The sequence below is a fragment of the Rattus norvegicus genome, chromosome X (assembly GCF_036323735.1).
Source record: "Rattus norvegicus strain BN/NHsdMcwi chromosome X, GRCr8, whole genome shotgun sequence".
Taxonomy (NCBI): Eukaryota; Metazoa; Chordata; class Mammalia; order Rodentia; family Muridae; genus Rattus; species Rattus norvegicus.
The window spans coordinates 64,009,866-64,023,971 of NC_086039.1; the positions used below are offsets into that span (position 1 = coordinate 64,009,866).

General features: G+C 38.7%; 1 protein-coding gene across 11 annotated transcripts in view; it reads right to left on the bottom strand.

The window, feature by feature from the left end:
* The window catches only part of Arhgef9 (Cdc42 guanine nucleotide exchange factor 9), a 158,100-nt gene that overhangs the window by 80,698 nt on the left and 63,296 nt on the right, over window positions 1-14,106 (bottom strand). The gene's annotated exons all lie outside the window — the stretch shown is intronic.

A 14,106-nucleotide genomic window follows, 5' to 3' on the forward strand; every position in this document is an offset into this window, starting at 1 on the left:
GAAGAAACTTGGTAATTATTCTTAACGGCTTCCATAGTTTCCCCTTTTACTTTTCAACTTTTGACATTCCTAACTCAAGAAACTGAGAGAAATCAATTCAGATACATCAGCACTTTCTACTCTTTAAGGAGCAGGTGACCTGTTGAGTTAATGTGTAAGGAAGGAATAAATAAAGTCATCAGTGACTGTGTATTATTGACAAGAACTCCCCTCGGGTAAGAATCCAGGTAAGACATGACAAAGTCTTCCCCTGGACAAAGTACAAGTGTTTAGGAATGATTGACCAGTATGTGCAAAAACTACCAACTGCAACCCCCTCTTTCAGGATGACTGTATAACTCACCTACAGAGACACCTACGGAGCCTTGCTAACCCTTCCTGGCTGAGTTGTATATAGTAAACTTGATGAGGTTCTGGGTTATTGTATAACTGGTGCCACTCGCTTAGAATAAGCATGGACCACCTGATCCCATCATTTGTGTATGTGTGTCTGTCCTTTCTTCGTTCATTTGTTGTCCCTATCGGGTTGTCAGGACTAAGCCATGCAGAATACATCACTATCCATGAGTAGTTTTATGAGAGCTAAGGCTTTGAGGTAGAGCTGCAATAGTACTTTTTTTGTTTGTTTGTTTGTTTTTTTTCGGAGCTCGGGACCGAACCCAGGCAAGCGCTCTACCACTGAGCCAAAATCCCCAACCCCGCAATAGTACTTTTGAACTGTATTCTTTCTTCCTTTTAGTCCTAGGGGTATAGGAAGCATAATTATTCCCTGGAACGCCTAAAGATATCAACAAAATATACTCCATTTAATTGATATAGGCCAAAATAAGTAGAGATTCCTGTCTAAATGCATTTTGCATATATAAAGAAATGATCAAAACTTAACATCTAGAATGTTCCTTCTGCAAATGTGCTTTATATCTCTAAGCAAAACATCAATGTGTGTGTGTGTTTGTTTGTTTTTAATTTCTTTGATATGTGGCTATCACAATGTAGTCCTAGCTCATTATGTCGACTATGCTGGCTACAAACAGAAAAAGATCTACCTACCTCTATCTCCTGAGTTCTGGGATTAAAGGTAAGAATACCATACTTGGTGCTTTCCTTCTTCCTTTTTCTTTCAATGTGTGCAATCGATCCCATATTACCTACTCATTAAAATAATTAAGAAGTGTCGTCCTTTGTCCTTTCCCTGTCTCCTTAGATGATAGACTGTAACTTGTAACATGAAAAAAAAGAAACCTTTCCTCCCTTAATTAGTGTTTGGTCAGCAACAGAAAACTAACGTGTGTGTGTGTGTGTGTGTGTGTGTGTGTGTGTGTCTGTGTGTATAGAAACAGTAATGTATATACATATGTGCATATTATTTTTCTGCATATATATAAACAGTAATATATATTATTCATATAGTAATCAATATAACACTTAGCATTCTTGTCTGGCACAAAGACAATCAGTATTGTGAACAGAGTCAGGCAGAGAAACTATTCCTTGTCCCCCAAGGGAAAGATCATTTGCTAATTTAATAGAAATCACCATAAAAAGCTGTTAACAAATTGTTTTCCCTTTCTAACATATACATAATTAGAAGTAATAATCTCCAATAAAACAATGAAAATTTTGGTTACATTACCAATAGAGGGGAGAGGACTGGCAAGAAGAAGAAAGACCCATGGCAATAGCTTTTATTTGCATTCATAACTGGACAGCAACACACTAAGACAGACTGTGTCCACTGAGCTTCCCTGTACCACAGCATACCCATGACATTAACCTTGTCTTTGCAATGCATCCTAGTTATTCTCAGTATCACTTCATTGTATCTTCTACTCTTCAGTCATTCTGTTTTGTTCCCTGCCTTTTTTTTATTGAAAGTTTATCCCATATATTCTGATCATGGTTTTCCCTCCCATCTCCACCTAGATCCTAAACCGAATTTAAGTCTCTTCTTAAAGCCTCTACAATGGCTTTAAAGCTATCCATGGGTTTGAATACGAAATGTTTCTCACAGGCTTGTGTGCTAAATGTTTAGTTCCCAGTTGGCAAAACTATTTTGAGAAGTGGTTGAATTTTTAAGAAGCATTGCCTCACAGAAGAAATAGGTCACTGAAAGCATGCTTTTAAAGGTTATAACTGTCCCCAGTCCCATTCTGATCTCTCTGCTTTATGATCACCATGGAGTAAGTAAAGAGCAGACCACAAAATGGGTGAATATGTTTGCCAGCTGTATATCTCAAATACCTAGAAACAGATCTGCAATATGAACCAATTAAGCCACTCCCAGGCAAGTACCCAAAGAACTTTATATCTTACTGTAAAACTTCTTGCACATCCATGTTCATTGTTAACTAGGAAATGGAATAAAAATAGATGTATATCAACTGCTGAATATATAATGACCATGCGATACCTATAAAAAGTGGAACATTACTCAGTCGTGAAGAAAAATGGTCATAAAATTTAATAGCTGAAACTGGAAAAATTATTTACTGAGATCACCCAGGCCCCAAAATGCTAATATGCAGCTATCTGTCCTATGTAGGTACTAGCTTCAAATACTGTGTTTTGCATGTTTAGCTTTGAGTATGCATGGTAGTTATAAAACTAGCAATTGATGAAGGGATAAATAATAAGAAGGGAGTTTGAACTATAGGTGAGATAAAAGTAGAGCATGGGCATTCAGAGGGCAGAAAGACTCAAGTAGGTAGTGGAGAAACAGGGAAACTAGAAGATAAGGGAAGAGTTAGCCAACACGAGTAGTCTTTGTGGAAACCTATGACCTTGCAATCCAAATAGAAAGCACAATGGAAGAAGCACTTTGTAGAACACATGCGATTTCAAAAATGTAGCAATCATGGGAACTAAAGATATAAATGGGGCTGGAGGCAGAGAGTGAGGGAAATGACGGACAAGTAGGAGTTAAGTAAAACTAAGGATGTATAAAGAAGCCTTCTGAAACGCCACTAGTGTAAGCTAACTAAAGCATTATTTTTAAAAGAAAATGAGTTTGAACATGTGTTCCAACATGGGAGAATAATGCAGCCTCAGAAGATTAAGGTATTATGTTAAAATCTTAGTGCCAAGCACAGGTTACTTCCCTATGAATTATTGGTCAAGGAAGCCCCAGAGATGCCCAAAACAAGACAGTGTATTTGTATTGGCTTTGGTTGCCTATCATAAATAGATGGCTAACATCCTATTGCTGAAAACAACATATGCTCCAGTTTCAGGACATAAAGGTATCAGTCTTGAACTGATCAAGAAACTTTCTCCCTTCTAGCTAGGCTTCATAATGTTAGAAAGTGCTATGAAGGCTGCTGGGGGAAAAGGAGATCAATGCTGCATGTTGCATGCTACAATAATGATCTTCCAGGCAAGATGCACACACTGAGGCAAGAGTGGCAACATAGTTTATGGGGGTAACTACCTACTTTCTTGATTGGATCTGAGCATGCTCCACAGGAAGTCATTTGTGCCTGGTACTAGAAATATGGTCAAAATTCATGGCTAGAGAATTTATAGGCTGTAGGCTAGAAGTGATTAATAGTTTGCTAGATAGTCATGTTGTAAAAATCCTCTACAATATTTGTTTTTATATCCATAGATGTGTGCTATTTTTAACCTTGATCATAGAAGTTTCTGGTTGTAGTGTGTAGTAGTTAATGAAGAGGCTCGAACTTGTCAAAATGCTATGTGCTCAGCCACACATATTACTACTACCATCACTGCCTCCGCAGGCTCCGCAGAAGAGGGGCTGGGAAGAATGTAAGAGCTGGAGGATGGGAAGAGTGCTGCAAAAGGCTAGCTTGTGTATACACATGGACTCATAGCAGCTCTGTTTACACACACCAGTGCTCCACAAGATCAACAAAATTAAAAATTCTAGCATGGAGGGGGAGGGACTTTCAATGCCCCATTGATGGCAGTTGATAACTGCTAAGAACAGGAAAGTCACTTTCCTTTGGTGTGGAGAGAGTCATTTGTAGATTGTCCATGCCTCACTGAATGACTTCACACACATGCACATTTGGGCACCTCTAACTGGAGTTAGGAGGTTATAAAAAAAAAAGACATTACTTTAGGAAAGATAGAAGATATGTCATGAGGGGTGTGGTGGGGGTTGGAGGGAGAGAGTTAGGTTATCACCCAGATGCACTATGATTATATATATATATATATATATATATATATATATATATGTTTCTATTTAAGCTATCAAATTTGAACATACAAAGTCCTGCCCTGCCTGCTTTTATAATGAAATCTATTCCTAAAAATGCTGAAAATCAATCTAACCCAAGTTACTCATCTTCTAGAAAAATAGGCAGTTTTTGACTGAGATTCAGAAAAAAAAATTCTTAAAATGTAACCGTGGATGGTGACTTGGTGAAGCACTGGCTTTGAACTCTTGAATTCTCACCTTAGGAATCCTTGTCATGAGATGAGACATCATTATCCCTAGCCTGGACTATAAATCTGGCCTTGCTAGTGGTATAAGGTATTGCTTAGAAACCAGCGGTGATGAAGATAGTTTTTAAAGTATGATAGATTTAAGGAAAGTAGAAAAGCAACAACAAAAATACTTCCTTAAACCCTCCACTGAGTGTCTAGAACAAGTTTTTCTCAGCTGCTACCTCATAGTTCTAGAGGCAGATGGTGCCAGCCTAAGGGATAATAATAACAACCTCGTGAGGCATGTTTTGGGCTATGCCATCTATTTGCATAGGTAGGTCCACTAGGGTCTTACTCACTCTCATCTTGAAGAATGCTACAGATATCTCAAATCTGGCTTGTTAATGTCAAGTGTTCTCTCGCAACACTCTCCTTGTATTTTTACCCTTTGCCGTTCTTTATATAGGATATGGTATTCTCTAATGGCTACCCAAGTCATAGGATCCTTCCTCACCCCAACTTGAGCTGAATCACATTTCATCCCACACTACCCTCTGTATTTTTATGTGCTAGCCTTTGTGCAAAAACTGTAGAAGGGCTGGACTAATGTGAAGAATTTATAGGTTTGCTATTTATAGCTCTGTTCCCTGATACATCTAATCTGTTCTTAGACTCCTATGTACTGCACTTATCTACAATTTAGTTGCTTACAAATGAAGACTAAGTGCTAAGGTACTACTGCAGTAACATTATGTTTCCTTGTGAAAATCAAGTTGCCAAGAAGAGCACACGACCCAGTTACGCATGCAGTAGGCTCATTAGTCACAATACTACTACGATTAACTTGAAAGCCTGGCCTTCTCAGCATATTCAGAGCTCTGCGTAGACCATGTCCTGTGCAAGTGGCCGAATGAGAGAAAATATAAATTTTGCATGCTGAGGTAACCTTAGCAACATACATGTAGGAGCATCAAGATGATTCAGATGGAATACCTTATTCAAATAATGAATAAAAGCTGAAAACCCAGAAGCCAGAGGATAGGAGAGGCTTGGGAGATCTGGTCTCGGCTCTGGGACTTGAGTACAAAGAGAAGTTATTCTTAAGTGGAGAGTGTGAACAAGGGAAAATAAACACAATTCTGACATTAGCTTTAAAAGTTTGATATATCAGCAGTACTATTGTTAAATGCTTCCTCTGATAAGGCTATCCTGTCATTACCTTCTTTGCATAATTTTGTTTCATTCTCATAATAAAAGATTCAGGTAGGTGATGTTTTATCATTAGATTACATATATACTGTCACTGAAGCACAGAATATACAAGCTACCTGCTCAAAGACAATTATTATTAAATGACAAAGGTCTAATTCCGGCTAAGAAAAATAATCTCTAGACCACACAGGCCAATTTCATGAGTAGAAACTCCAGAAAGACAATTTGGCCTAAAGAGAAAAGTCTCCCAAATCTGCTCTAAGCCATAAACCGTGACTTCAAGATGCAGGGGGCTGTCAGTAGTTGTGTAAGTTTAGACAAGATGAACACTTGGAAAGCAAAGGGCCTCATGAGGGTATTCATATATCAGCATGGAGGCCAAACTACATGACTTTAAGATTTCTCCCAAGCGTTAAAATTTTCTGGCTTACAGACACTTGCAGAAAGGGTCAACAAATTCAGGCCTACTGCATTATCCAATTGAACCAAATCCAACAGTTAAGTCAGAACCTACTTTCTCAAACTAGGCATATGAGCAGTCACAAATAATGAATCAATACAGCATATGATGACAGAATACTTGTAGCTTCTCTTAGATAATCCGTAGGAACCAAAGGAAGGTTCATGGGTGATATTGAGGATTTTTATGCTACAAAAGGAAAATTCTGATCAGAACATGTTGGTGCATAGCTATACTCCCAGCAAGATTAAGACTGAAAAAGGAAGATCATAAGTTTAAGGTCAGCCTTGGTTACAGAACTAAAATACCTTAAATAACATACCCCATTTTAAAAGAGAAGAAGAAAAAGAAAAAAAATCTAATCTCCCAGCATATTTAGAGGGTCAAAAATGTCTGTAAAGGATAAGGTAATATCATATAAATAATACTGAATGGTCAACCCAAAGTGCTAATTGGAGAATGGTTCAAAATAATTCTAATGATCTACAGGATCTTTGGTGGGTCACATCCTATCTTGAAGCCTTCATTCCCTCACTTTTATAGCTGTAACTGGGATGGTAAAAGGAGAAATTAATGTTTTTCATAATATAGTAAAGGTTAAGTCATACACCATGATAGGGAGAAGGAATGGCAAGGAATGGTGGAAGGAGATTGGCACATATATGGAATACCTAGATCCCCTACATGTCTTCAGCAGCTTGCAAACCAAGAACTTCAAGCTCTGTGTATTTCACACAGATTTCTTCACATTTATCTACATGTTCTTCTCTTTGAAAATGAAGGGAGGAGTATGGATCCATTTTCTTTGTGCTGGGCTTTGTATGGGACAGCTTATGGTGTCTAGGAAAGTTACTGTTACCTCATTATAGTGCGTGCGTGTGTGTGTGTGTGTGTGTGTGTGTGTGTGTGTGTGTAAGTCTCTACATTAGTAGTTTTCCATATGGCTTTTAAACATGTTTTAGTGTTAATTATCCATCCCCTTACTAAGTCCTCTACCCTTCTAACCCATTCCTTACCATACTGTTCTTGCTCCATTCCTCACTCCCTTTATAGCACCTGTATCTTCTCTTCCCTCTATTGAAAGCTTGCCCAATCAGGCTTTTACTGGTTTCCTGACTTATATAGGTATCTCATTTAAACGAATGTATCTCAAGATTTAAAGCTGGCATTCTCATGTAAGAGACAGAACACTCAGTGTTTGCCTTGTGAGTGTGGGCTCACTCAGAAAACTTCAAGTTCCATCTATTTACCTATGAATTTCATAATTTCATTTCTTTCTTCACAGCTGAAAATCATTCCATTGTGTAAATATAAGCTATTGAGGCTGTTTCCATTTCCTGGTTATTGTGAATAGAGCAGGAATAAACATGAATATAAACTTCGTAGTAGGATATAAAATCCTTTGGGTTATGCCCAAGAGTGGTATAGCTGGAGCATGTGGTAGATCTATTTTTAGTGTTTTGAAGAACCTCCACACTGATTTCCATAGTAGTTGTACCATGAGTGAATAAGTGTTTCTTTTCCCCATATTTATGCCAACATCTGTCGTCATTTTGTTCTCCTTGTTGTTGTTGAACTTAGCCCTTCTTGTTGAGCTATGATAAAATCTCAAGGTGGTTTTAATTTGAAATTCCTTGATACCTAAGGTTATTAAACATGAAACAAAGATATTTCCGAGCCACTTGTATTTCTCCTTTTGAGGCATATCTGTTTAATCCCATGCCCCAATGTTTAATTGTTTTTTTCTTGGTGGTTAGGGTTTGCTGGTTTTTTTTAAGAGGGACTTTGCTTTGTTTGTTTAGCTCTTTGTACATTCTAGATACTAACCCTCTGTTAAATGTGTAGGTAAATGTCCAAAGTGACTCTATGTATCCTAGCTTTAGCTAACTTCTGCTTATGTTTCATCAACTCCTTCCCAGACCTTGCTTTCCATATTCTAATGAGCCTAACATTCTAATTCTTTCCACATGAAATTTTTGGGGTTTTGGGGGGATCTATGTTTTACAGCATACAGCAAATTATTTAATTAACCAAAGCTTTAGAAAACTTTATTAACAGAAACTTTTGAAACATTGTCTCTCTGGCCTACCTATGGTATGATGTAATTGTGCTTTTCTTTCTACTTTATAATATATAAAGATAATTTATATGGGACTATATAATCCTGCTCACTTTGGGACCCAGAGTTCTTTCTGATATAAGCATGTTCTTGACCACTGGCAAATAAAAATCTTGTAGTCTGACCATCACTGAGCGACATTTCCTTGTATCTTTTGTGGGTCAAAACATAGTAAAGATTTTTTTTTAAGTTCTATAGCCCGTCTCTTCACTTGAGTGATGATGTCTGTTTTACTTTACTGTTAAAATTGTAATGAAATACTATGACCAAAAAGCAAGTTGGGAAGGAAAGGGTTTATTCAGCTTACACTTCCATATTGTTGCTTATTATTGAAAGAAGTCAGGACAGGAACTCAATCAGGGCAGGATCTTGGAGGTAGGAGCTAATGCAGAAGCCATGGCTTGCTCCCCATGGCTTACTCAGCCTGCTTTCTTATAGAACCCAGAAAACCCAGGGAGAAAAACCACCCACAATGGGTTGGCTATGTTCTATCCTCCAGCTTTGGAGTTCATGCCCAGCAATGGCTTCTTGTGAAAGGTGAGACAATCTACAGACTCAGAAGGCTTTCCCTGTGGCAAAGACCAGACAGTGGTGTGACGTCAGGCCTGAGATTTTTCCAAGCATCCCCACCCACACAGTATAGGACTCTGGGCTCCAGGCTCTAATCTCCCCTTTTCCCTAGATCCTACCAAGAATCAACACTCAGTTCCTGTCTCACAAGGAACAAACACTTCAAGGACAGGTCGCTCCCTACCTTCAGACCTTTGGAGTTAACTAAACAAGCCTAAGATGCATCCTGGAGGCACCCCAAATTCAAGAAGTAACACTGCATTCTCCCTGGGAGCTCATCCGAAACCTAAGCAACCCAGGCTTCCTGGAGTCTCCAAACTATCAGGCTGAGGAGACCCACCCATAGGAGACCCACTGCAACCTATCTGCCAAGCAGTAAGCCTCCAGGTCCCTCCCTTGTCTTTGTCCACTGAGTCTCCCTCCAAGAACTCAAATCATTAGCATGAACTCAAGATACAGTTGCCCTACAGCCAAACCAGAGCCTCAGCAAGGACAGCCCAGCCAGTCATGTTTACATGCAGTGGACACAGTGACCACAGACCTGTCCCAAGGTGGACCTATGAGATAATTATTACATAAAACTTGAAATTTTTTTAAATATTGTTTTATTATTCTTAGTCGTGTATATTTCTGTGGGGGTATGTGCATGTGAGTTCAGGTGCTTGAAGAGGCCAGAAGCATCAGATCCCTGTAGAACAGGAGTTACAGGAAGTTGTAAGCTACATGAAGAAGGTGCTGGGAATCAAACTCAGATCTCAGAAAATCCTGTACTCTTTGACCATTTCTCCATCTATGTAAAATTTTAATTATTTTTTTCTTGAAAAATTGGATGATCTTGTTCCACTGGGCTCCCTACTCCCCCACCCCAATTTCATATTGCTTGGGAACTACTCAAAATCACACTTTTCTGAGTAGGCACTTTTAGATGAGGCAGGTTAGTAACGTCTATGTCTACGTCTGCGTCTGCGTCTGCGTCTGCGTCTGCGTCTATGTAGCAAGTGCATATGTGCACATACACATATATGTATGTGCCTGTTAGTATCAGTTGTGGGCTTACTTACTTATGTGTGCAAGTACATGTAGAAGCCAGAGGTAGTCATTAGGTGTGCTTCCTCCATTGTTCCAAAGAAAGCTGAAAAATTCTCTCATTGAATCAATTAGACTGACTGGCCAGTGAGCTTTACAAATCTGCCTATCTCCCTGGACCCCCACCACTGGCCGAGCTTGATAATCTAGGATTTTGGTTACATGCCACAATGCCCCGCTTTTTATATGAATTCTAGGGATCCAAACTTGGTCCTCATGCTTACAGAGCAGGCACTTCACTGAGTCATCTCCCTAGCCACGGGTGTGACAACTTCCAGGAAAGTACGATACCAAAGAAATCTAGAACTAAAAACAAAACCATGACAAATGGGGAAAAAAACCAACAAGGAAAATGTATACAACTCTAAAATATATCCATTTATTAGGAGTTTCGGGGGAGTGAGTTGGGCACGGTACACATGCCTGTGTATGAAGGATAGAGAAGGAACCCCTGGACTCCAGTTGTTTATCTCCTTTCACCATGTGGGTTCAAGCAGTCAAATTTGGGTCACTGGGCATGGCAGTAAGCACCTTTACCAGCTGAGTCAGCCAGCCAACGATTTACTTTTTGAACAAATCCATGCCTCGTGGCACAGACCTCACCACTCACTAATAACAGTGTGTTATGTAGCCTATATAAAAACTGCTCTAACACATGCTCTCTGCAGGCCATGGCCCGGTGTCAGAACAAAGACTCCTTTTCTGAACAGCATCAAAGGAAAACCGACTGAATGACTTGAAATTGGTGCCTAGCAGGAGGAAAAATGCTACCACAGGCTACTTAGAAACACAATCATGTATCAGCAGATTGTTCTCAGCTCCCAGGGAAATATGCCCAGGAAAGTAGGTAAAGATTTCTACAGCCCGATATGAGAGAACTGATATTCAGTATGATCTGATTCCCTTAAGCTAACCAATGGATGAAAAGCTACTAAAACCACTTGACTCTGCTCTTAAAACAAAAGACATCACAAAGGTAGCAAATGTTCAATGCTAAAAACATTATAAAGCAGACATGGGGACAGTATTTTAAATATTTAAGGAAGAAACATTGGCATTGTAAGAAATATTAGACTTCCAAGTTATAATTTATGCTTTATCATTAACGGTCCAGGTCTTAACTACATTATTCATGCTAAACTTGTATTATTGAAAAAGTAGTAATTAGTCCCGGGTGGCTGGTATGAATTGAGACATTTTCTACATATACCATATTTCTAAAAACAATAAAATATCATTATTAGTTTTATAGTGATATTTTATAATATTCCATAATATTTTGAAGATACCAGAACGTATAACATGAAATTTAATTTCACCTGTAACTTTAACTCTTTCATGTGACTACTAGAAAAATTCAAATTATACCTGTGTTTTATATTATACATATTTCTAAGAGAAACACAACAACATATGTTTAAACATCAGCTACGAAATAAAAGCTATCCTTTAATATAGTTCCTCATATTATGGTGATGCCCAACCATAAAATTGATTCTTTGGTACTTCCTAAGTGTAATTTGTTACTGTTGTGAAATGCAATGTAAGTATCTGGTACGTAGGATATCTCATATGCACCCCAAAGAGGTCACAACTCACAGATTAAGAACTACTGATCTAGTTGTTCTTTTAAAGAAAAACAAAAGTCTAATTTCCAGACATTATCTTTAAGGAATCTTATTAAGATAGCTTAAATTTTAGTGGGGCTTTCCCGCTCTTTCAATTTGTTTCCTTTAGCATGCGAAGTAACAGGTGTCACTATAGCATTTTGATACATACTCCATTCTTAAAGCCTCTCCTCCTTCAAGCCTCTCTCCTACCCTTCTGACTCTTCCTTGGCTGAATATATCCCCTTCTCCTCTCCTGTCACATGTATCCTGTATTCTATTACCTCCTTTTTCTTCTCTTCGTCCTTTGAAGAGTACTTCTTCTCCTATCATGGTCCTTTTTTCGTTTTTTTGTTTCACAAACCATATACAACTCCATGTAACTGAGTATGACTTATTCTACTTAACATATTTTTTTCCAATTCTATCTACCTTTCTGAAAATTACACTCTTGTTTAAAGTTAAATTAAATAAAATCATATTCAGTATACACTCTCCATTCACTTTCTTTATAGAGTCATCTGTTGATAGACATCAAGGCTGCTTTTTTTTTTTAGAAAAAACTATCATGAAAAGGGCAGCACAATAATGTGGATGTGCACACTCTTTGTGGTGAAATTGAGTGCTTTGGGTATTATGATAGCTACTCTTCATTGTCAATTTATCAGGATTCACACTCTCTATGGAAATGTACCTTTGGATATGTATATGAGAATGCCTTCAGAAAAGTTTATCTGATGAGCGTATACCCACCCTGAATGTTAAGTAGACCATCCCATAGGCTAGGATCCTGGACTGAATAAAGAAGAGAAAGTTAACTTAGCATCAGCATTAATCTTTCTCTGCTTCTTGGGTTGGGACAAGAGGCATCTCACATTTCTGCTGCTATGCTGCCATAGTTAGCTTCAGTTTTCAACCTAAACAGACCTAGAATCACCGGGGAGGAGGGAATCTCAACTCAAGAATTTCCTAGCTCAAACTGGCCTGTGGCCTTGTTTGTCAGGCATTATTAATTGCTAATTGATATGTGGTGGAGAACTAGCTCACTGTGGTTGGTGGCATCACAAGGTTGTTGTGCCTGAGCCTTATACTTCTAGTATAAGAAAGCAAGCTGAGCAAGCCATAGGGAGCAAGCCAGTAAGCAGCACACCTTCATGGGCTCTCCTTCAGTAACTGCCTCCAGGTTCCTGCCAAGAGCTCATGAACTCTTGGCCTGTTTTCCCTCAATGATGGCTTAAGACTAATAAGATGAAAATACCCTCCCTAGCTCTCAGAGACTGAGCCACCAACCAAAGAGTATACAGAGGCCCCTGGCACCTACGTAGCATAGCAGATGTGCAGCTCAATGTTCATGTGGGTCCCCCAACAGCTAGGGTGAGGGCTGTCCCTAAAGTTGTCCCCTGACTGAAGTCCATTGCCCTAACTGGGTTGCCTTGTCTGGCCTCAGTGAGAGAGGATGAGGCAAACATTGCAGAGATTAGATGTAATGGTGTGGGAGAATACTCAGGGGGCGCTCCCTCAGAGGAAAAAAATAGGGGCATGTAAATTAATTAATTAAAAAAGAAAGTACCCTCCCTAATGTACTTTAATCATGGTGTTTATGCAGCAACAGAAAATGAAAACATATGCCATCCTTGTCATAATTTCATATCCTCTTTTTTTTTTCCCAGACCTGAGGACCGAACCCAGGGCCTTGCACTTGCTAGACAAGCGCTCTACCACTGAGCTAAATCTCCAACCCCCATGTCATATCCTCTTAAGCCAAAGTGAACCACCTCTCCATTAAGTTAACTCTTGCCAGGCATTTGATCAGCCATGAAAATTAACACAGGTACATACCTAAGATTAGATAGTAGTTCTGTTTCATTTTCAATAAACATTTATTCTCATTTCAATAGTGACCACACAAATTTACATTCCCAATCAGCAAAGAGATCCTCTTCCTCATGTTCTCATCAGCATTTGTATAACTTTTTGTGCATATGCATGCATCTGTATCTCTCTCTCTCTCTCTCTCTCTCTCTCTCTCTCTCTCTCTCTGTGTGTGTGTATGTGTGTGTGTGTTAGTGGTTTTATTACTGACTTATATTTTCCTATTTGTTGAGAATATTGAACATTTGAAAAAATATTTATTGACTATTAATATGCATGTCTTCGTTGAAAAACTGTTTAGATGATTAGACTATATAAATGGATTCAGTGATCTGGAGAAACATGGTGTTTAATTTGGATTCTGGGTTTTACTAGTTTGCTTCTTGGATATTCTACACAAAGTGGATACTGCAGATGTGTGCTGGAAATATCACTCCTTTTAGCCTTTGGCTTAAAACCATCAGTGCTTGTTCATAGATATTCTCTAAAGATTGACCTTGACATTCATTTCATTAAGTCATCTTGACTTGCTCAATATTCCTTCTTATCTCATGGTCTATTTCCCTGAAAACAAAACACATTAATATTTAAGTAATATTTAATCATCCTTTGGAAAAGAGAGGCTGGGCAGCACAGGAGCCACACTCTCTAAGTGCATAAAGATTCACACCAGCTCTTAAGTCTTGTGGTTATTGATGGGTTCATTCTGAATACCCTAGGGACTGATCTATCAACCATTATAGCTGGATTGGGACACAGATAACATTTCAAGGCATTAATGAAATAAG